Source organism: Phyllobates terribilis, unplaced genomic scaffold (genome assembly GCF_046119375.1).
Source record: "Phyllobates terribilis strain yellow unplaced genomic scaffold, ASM4611937v1 Scaffold_8__6_contigs__length_399053987, whole genome shotgun sequence".
Taxonomy (NCBI): domain Eukaryota; kingdom Metazoa; phylum Chordata; class Amphibia; order Anura; family Dendrobatidae; genus Phyllobates; species Phyllobates terribilis.
Window position 1 is genome coordinate 293,081,787 of NW_027362768.1, and position 7,243 is coordinate 293,089,029.

A 7,243-nucleotide genomic window follows, 5' to 3' on the forward strand; every position below is an offset into this window, starting at 1 on the left:
CCGGTGCTGCGACGGGAGGCTGGGGCAGGCTTGCGGGTGCTGGGCTTGGGGTGGTGACGTCCCCTTCACTTGCCTCAGTCCTCGTGGCTCCCTCCGCGGCGTCGCCTCTGGTCCTCTCTCCTCCTGCGCCGTCCTCAGAGGCAGGCAAACCCCGGGGTGCGGCTGAGGCCTGTCGCTGGTGGGTCTCGGCCTGCCGGGCCAGTTCCTCTCTCCACTCGGCGAGTGCACTCCGCTGCGCCCGGACCATCCTCCGCTCCAGGTCCTCCAGTGCAGCTTGCGCACGCTCCGTGTCTCTGGGGAGCTGCGCTAGGACTTCTGCTAGGCTGCAGAGTGGTTCGGCCTGCAGCAGGTTTCGGGCCAGGAGGCTGGTGCTGCTGAAGGCGTCCATTCCCGGGTGCGGTCTGTGTGGACTGATCCAGACAACCCCCTGCCCCGCAGTTTTCTTCTCTTTCCGCCCCCATGGGGGGTGGTCCTGGGGCATTCTGCTGACAATCACTCTCAGGGGCAGCCCCCCCACGTTGACGGACATTTCCACAGCAGTGCTCATGGTTGTTGGGGGCGGGCTTCCTCTTTGGCGCCATTCTGGGACCCGGCCCACGATGGGAGGCGGCCTCCTGTGGTCTTTTGGTGCGCACATTATGGCGCTCGTTCTTCTAGGGCGGGCGCCATCTTTAGTACAACGAAACAGTCTCTTTTCAGGCGTGCAGTACCCGTGGTTAGCGGGCACGAAATTCTGCCAACTACGCCAAAGCTGACTCGCCCCCTGGGCCATGGGGCACGCGGAACAGGGCAATAGGGAGACGCTGGGAGTAGTAGTAGTGGCGGCCCGGTCCCGCGGCTCAGGGTGGTCAGGCCAGTGGTAGTCTGCTACGTGCTTCAGATAATGTCCGACTACGCCACCCGTGGATTGCGGTTATTAGGAACCGCCGCTGCAAGGCAGACCGCTGGGGCTGATGGTGGGTGCAGCTGAGGTGGTGTGACTCCCCACGGGAGGAGTGCAGCCCCAGGGCAGTGTAGTGGATGGTGGGAGTGATGGTAGTGAGAGTCTCAGTACTGATAGTGCTGGAGGCGCGAAGGAGCACACGGACAACAAGTTACAGTCCAGGGTCTTTACTCACAGTTCGTTTGTTCCGGGTCACTTCCGTCGGCAGTGACCGCCCGAGCCGTGCTGCGTCCACCAGGTGAGGGGCTCGGTCAACTCCCAGGCAGTTCAGGAGCATGGCACAGGACCCCCTTTAATCCTTTCTCTGGCCTGCCTCACCAGTGACCCACTTTTGTCCAGCTGCCGCGGACCTGTGCGGTTAAACGTGGGCCCCGTCCTCCGCTGTCCTATATGGTGCCTTCCTAGCAGGTTTGATGAGGTGTCGCACCAACAAATGATCACGACGACCGGTCTTTGGCTGAGGGTAGTTTCTCCTCCACCAACTTGGGATCCGGTACCCTTAATCTGCCTGACCCTGCACCCTGGATTCTCGTGGGTTCTTAGGGTCCCTTCCACCTTCTTGTTCCTGAGCCCTTCTGTTTCTCTGTCTCTCCTTCTCTTTCTCTGTTCCTTTCTGTTCCTTTCTGTTCCGTTCTCTTGGAGCTGAGATGAGCCAAAATCCCAGCTCCCCTTCACCTCCTCCTCGGCCTCTCACTAGGCCCTCCTGGAGTAGAGCTCCTACAGAGCCTCTACTCCCTGTCTTCTCCTCTGGCTGAACTGACCCAGAACTAAGATAGTGCCCACCTTTTATACCTCCCTCTGACCATGAGCCCAGGTGACCAGCAACCAATGGGTTCCTACCTACACTCAGGAACCAACCCCTATCTGCCCCTACAGCACTGGGTGTTCCACCCCCCTCCCCACTCCAGACAGGGACATAGTCGGTCGTGCCTGCACTTCTGTCTAGTGGGAGCACCGTTGAGCTGTCCCTCGGAAATGGGGTGTGTGTGCTGTATGCAGCTAACTGAGCCCTGGTCCATACTCCATCCTTACCTGGGAGTGGAATATCACACCTCTGGTCTGAGGTGCAATACCCCTGTAGCGGCCGAACCCTCGGGGCGCTACATACTCACCTCTCCTGCCAGCGTCCAGCGATGTCTGTGCGGCTTCCCGGATGTTGCCATGACAACCCAATGTCGTCATGACAACATGTGGGTCACCAGACGGCAGGAAGATATTTTGGTCATGCGCAATGCATGACCAAAGTATCTTCTGCATCTGCAGCGCTGACAGCCTGTATAGCACAGGGATGGTGCTGCATTCCTGTGCTATACAGGCGATCAGAATAAAAAAAAAAGTGAAAGTCTCAAAGTGGGACAAAGAATAAAAGTAAAAAAAAGTGTTAGAAAGTGAAAAAAAAAATTGTAAAAATATTAAAAAAAAGATAATCCACCAAAAATAAAAATATAATGTACCCATCAATAAATATTATTATGAAAAAAAAAAACAAAAAAAACAATAAAAGTACACATATTGCCGCATCCGGAACGACCTGACCTATAAAACTGTCCCACTAGTTAGCCCCTTCAGTGAACACGGTAAAAAAAATAAATAAAATAAGAATAAATAAAAAACAAAGCAAAAAAACCTATGCTTTATCATCATACCACCAAACAAAAAATGGAATAACACGTGATCAAAAAGACAAATATAAATAAAGATGGTACCGCTGAAAACATCATCTTGTCCCGCAAAAAACAAGCTGCCATACAGCTCCATCAGCCAAAAAATAAAAAAGTTATAGCTCACAAAATAAAGAGAAGCAAAAAAATATTTTTTTCTATAAAATAGCTTTTATTGTGTAAAAGCACCAAAACATAGAAAAACTATATAAATGTGGTACCGCTGTAAACGTACTGACCCGAAGAATAAAGCTACCTTATCAATTTTACCACACGCGAAACAGCATAAAAATTTTTTTTTTTTTTTTTTTAAAAACAAGTCCTGAATTGTTGGTTTTTGTTTATCCTGCCTCCCGAAAATCGAAATAGAAAGCGATCAAAAAATGTCACGTACCTGAAAATGGCACTAATAAAAACGTTAACTCGTCCCGCAAAAAAACAAGCCATCACATGACACTGTCGGACAAAATATAGAAAAATTATAGCTCTCAAAATATGGCGATGTAAAAACTAGTCTTAGCAAAAAAAGCGTCTTTTAGCGTGTGACAGCTGTCAATAATAAAAACCCGATATGATTCTGGTATCACTGTAATCGCACCGACCCGAAAAATAAAGTCGTCTAATCACTTATATCGCAAGAGGAACGGCGTAAAAAATAAACTCTCGGGTTAGGGTTGTGTTAGGGTTAGGGTTGGGGTTAAGGTTGAGCTAGGGTTGTACTAGGGTTAGGGTTGGGGTTAGGGTTGAGCTAGGGTTGTGCTAGGGTTAGGGTTGGGAATAGGGTTAGGGTTAGGGTTGGGGTTAAGGTTTGGTTAGGGTTGGGGTTAGGGTTGGGCAAGGGTTAGGGCTGGGCTAGGGTTAGGTTTGGGATTTTTTTCAAAAGTAAAAAAAAAGATGACGATATGGCGACCAGTGTTGAGCGCAAGTGCTCGCTACTTGAGTTTGCATCGGGTGGCGGGTATGCACTGAGTATCGTGGGTGTTCGAGTGACATGCTTGAGTCTCCACCTCATATGCTTCGTGGCCAAAAAAACCTTGCGGGGATTGCCTGCCATGCACGAGCGATCCTCGCATGTTTTTTTTGGGCAGTCTAATAACCGTGAAACATGCGGAGCAGGGACTCGAGCATGTCACTCGAGCACCCGCGATACATGGTGCATACCGGAGTACCCGATGCAAACTCAAGTAGCGAGCACTTGCGCTCAAGACTAATGACAACTTATTCAATATGATGACCTAATGTTATCAAATTCTGTCGTACCTCTGAATTCAAAATGTTCACTATACCCCTAGATAAAATCCTCGAGGGGTGTAGTTTCCAAAATGGGGTCACTTGTGGGGGGTTTCCACTATTTAGGCATATCAGGGGCTCTCCAAACGCAACATGGCATCCGCTCTCGATTCCAGCCAATTTTGCGTTCAAAAAGTCACACAGTGCTTCTTCCCTTCTGAACTCTGCCGTGCGCCCAAACACTGTATTTTCCCCACATATGGGGTATTGGCGTACTCAGGAGAAATTGCAGAACAGTTTTTGGGGTCCATTTTTACTTCTTACCCTTCGGAAAATAAAAAAATTGGGGCTAAAACATCATTATTGTGGAAAAAGTTAATTTTTTTTATTTTCACGGCTCCATGTTATAAACTTCTGTGAAGCACCTGGGGGTTCAAGGTGCTCACCACACATCTAGATAAGTTCCCTGAGGGGTCATGTTTCCAAGATGCTGTCATTTGTGGGGGGTTTCCACTGTTTAGGCACATCAGGGGCTCCCCAAACGCAACATGGCGTCCGCTAATTATTCAAGCAAATTTTACATTCAAAAAGTCAAATGGTGCTCCTTCCCTTCCGAGCCCTGCCGTGCGCCCAAACAGTGGTTTTCCCCCACATATAGGGTATCTGCATGCTCAGGGAAATTGAACAACAAATTTTGGGGTAAATTTTTTCCTGTTACCCCTGCAAAAATAAAAAAATTGGGCCTACAGAAACATTTTTTTGAAAAAAGTTAAATGTTAATTTTTTCTTCCACATTCCAAAAATTCCTGTGAAGCACCTGAAGGGTTAATAAAGTTCTAGAATGTGGTTTTGAGCACCTTGAGGGGTGCAGTTTTTAGAATGGTGTCACTTTTGGGTATTTTCTGTCATAAAGACCCCTCAAAGTGACTTTAAATGTGATGTGGTCCCTAAAAAAATGGTTTTGTAAATTTTGGTGGAAAAATGAGAAATCGCTGGTCAACTTTTAACCCTTATAGCTCCCCAACAAAAAAAAAATGTTGGTTCCAAAATTGTGCTGATGTAAAGTAGACATGTGGAAAATGTTATTTATTAACTATTTTGTGTGACATATCTCTCTGATTTAAGGGCATAAAAATTCAAATTTTGAAAATTGCAAAATTTTTGAAATTTTCGCCAAATTTCCATTTTTTCACAAATAAACGCAAGTGATATCGAAGAAATTTTACCACTATCATGAAGTACAATATGTCACGAAAAAAACAATCTCAGAATCAGGGGGATCCGTTGAAGTGTTCCAGAGTAATTACTTCATAAAGTGACAGTGGTCAGAATTGTAAAAATTGGCCTGGTCATTAATGTGCAAACCACCTTGGGTTGTAAAGGGGTTAAGGAAAATGGGAAAAAGGGAGAAAAAAAAATAAAGGGATAGAAGGAAAATGAAAAAGATTGGTATGTACAGGATAGGCAAAGGAAAGGGGTTATGATACACATATACGATACCTTATATATAAAACATTTAATAGGGGGGAAGAAAAGGAACGGGAAAGGCAAGGAAAGAAAAGGGGAAGGAAGAACGCCTGTAAAACAGGTGGAGAGACAGGAATATAGAGAAATACTAACTTCTAAATAATGTAAAATACTGTTTGAATTCTAAGAGCGGGCGCTGTTCTCATGAAATCACATCCACTTTGCTTGGACAGTTAAACACACCAAAATTTGTATGCAAAAAAAGCAGCATTTACTCTACAAGTGAACACGGTCTAAATTTTAAAGCAAAGTGGACATGATTCCATGAAATCTCCGCTCTGTGGTCTGAAGACGCTGCTGAACTCTGCGGTTTTGGTGCATTTTTTCTCTATAATCTCCTTCTGAAAAAAAAAAAAAGCACGAAGAAAAAAATGCCGCTGTATTTTTAAGTGTAGAATCAAAACTTTTCTGTACTATTAAAAAGCGTTAAAAACTCTGCTTCATATCTGTACCGTAATCGCATCAAATAAGAGGGAAAACGCATAGAAGAAACGCAGAAAACACACAATAATCAGAGAAGATTGTTACTGCGTTGTGTGGTGCGAACACCTACAGACAAAAGGCAGCAGAAAGAACGCAGCATTTACGCTACTTATGAACACGGCCTCAGCATTACAGTTTTATTATATTTTTTATGGGTTTAATAGAGAAAAAAAAATCAATCACGCCAATTTTTTACGTCATTTACTGATCCCGTAAATAATCTGATCACTGTGTTGTGAGGGTCGTTACGATTACAGGGACATCAAATATGTCCGTGTTATGTGCTGATTTGTGATGCTCATTATTTTAAAAAATATGCATTAAAATGACAATATGTCTTTCATTATCATGTGTTTTTCATTATTTTTTAACAATTTTATAGGATGAAAAAAATCTCTTATTCTCCCTGTAGAATAAAAATACATACCGTCCATTATACACAGCAGTGTATTTCAATCAGTATCATCTGCCTGAAGGCCGAGCCTGCAATACAGATCAGTGACATCATTAGAACTTGTGGTTCAGCAGCTTAAAGCCCCTTATCTGTAATGTAAAGGTTGTGGGCACAAGACCTGGGATGAGTCGCAGAATTTTTTTTTTTGTATTTGCTAATTAATTTTAATACTTATATAGGAACAAAAAAAAGTTTTCTTCACCTCAGGATACAGGCAACATAAAAATATATTGTTATATATACAATGTATTTCTAAGAATATTTATACTCTGCTTCTGGGTGCATTGCCTGCAATAGAGGTCAAGATAACCAAGTTCTCCTATCTATAACATTGTGGGGTATTCCTTGTTGGTAGAGCACCAGCCAATGAACACTAAGATGAACATAGAGATGTGAGTTTGATTCCCACCAGATCACAGGAGGCAGAAGAAGTAAATATACCATTTAATTTATGCAGCGAGCAGCCCCGCCCCCGGAGAATAATTTAATTTATGCAGCGAGCAACCCCGCCCCGGAGAAAAATGTAATTTATGCACGAGAAGCCCCGCCCCGGGAAAAGCTACAGGAGCGATGAAAACGTCGTCGGAGAGGTGAGTATAAAAGTCTGGAGAACAGCGGAGATGTGATGGAATGGGATGCGGGATTGAGCCCTCAAATCGGGACAGTCCCGCTGAATCCGGGACAGTTGTGAGTTATACCTTTAATAACACCACATACTAAAGTTTAAAGACAGTCAGATGTGTTTTCAGTTTCTGGAGTTAAAAAAGAGATGGGTCAGTATAAGACTACGTTCCAGAGATCAGCTTTTGGTGCATTTTTGATGCTGCATATTTTGCTACATCAAAAACGAAGCATCTTACAAATCCAGCAAAGTGGATGGGATTTATAGAAATCTCCTGCCCACTGTGCTTTTATTTTACTCAATGTAACCTCACCTGTGGTGCG

The 7,243-nt window shown here is 44.9% G+C and overlaps 1 protein-coding gene across 6 annotated transcripts in view; it reads right to left on the reverse strand.

The window, feature by feature from the left end:
* The window catches only part of LOC141157322 (microtubule-associated serine/threonine-protein kinase 3-like), a 490,040-nt gene that overhangs the window by 202,546 nt on the left and 280,251 nt on the right, over positions 1–7,243 (reverse strand). For 5 of the 6 annotated variants that reach the window (XM_073644408.1, XM_073644401.1, XM_073644403.1 and 2 more), the window contains one exon: positions 6,272–6,327. The exons of the other annotated variant lie outside the window; for it this stretch is intronic. The gene's annotated coding sequence lies outside the window, so the exon portion shown is untranslated. The remainder of the gene's footprint in view (positions 1–6,271; positions 6,328–7,243) is intronic. 6 annotated transcript variants of the gene reach the window in all.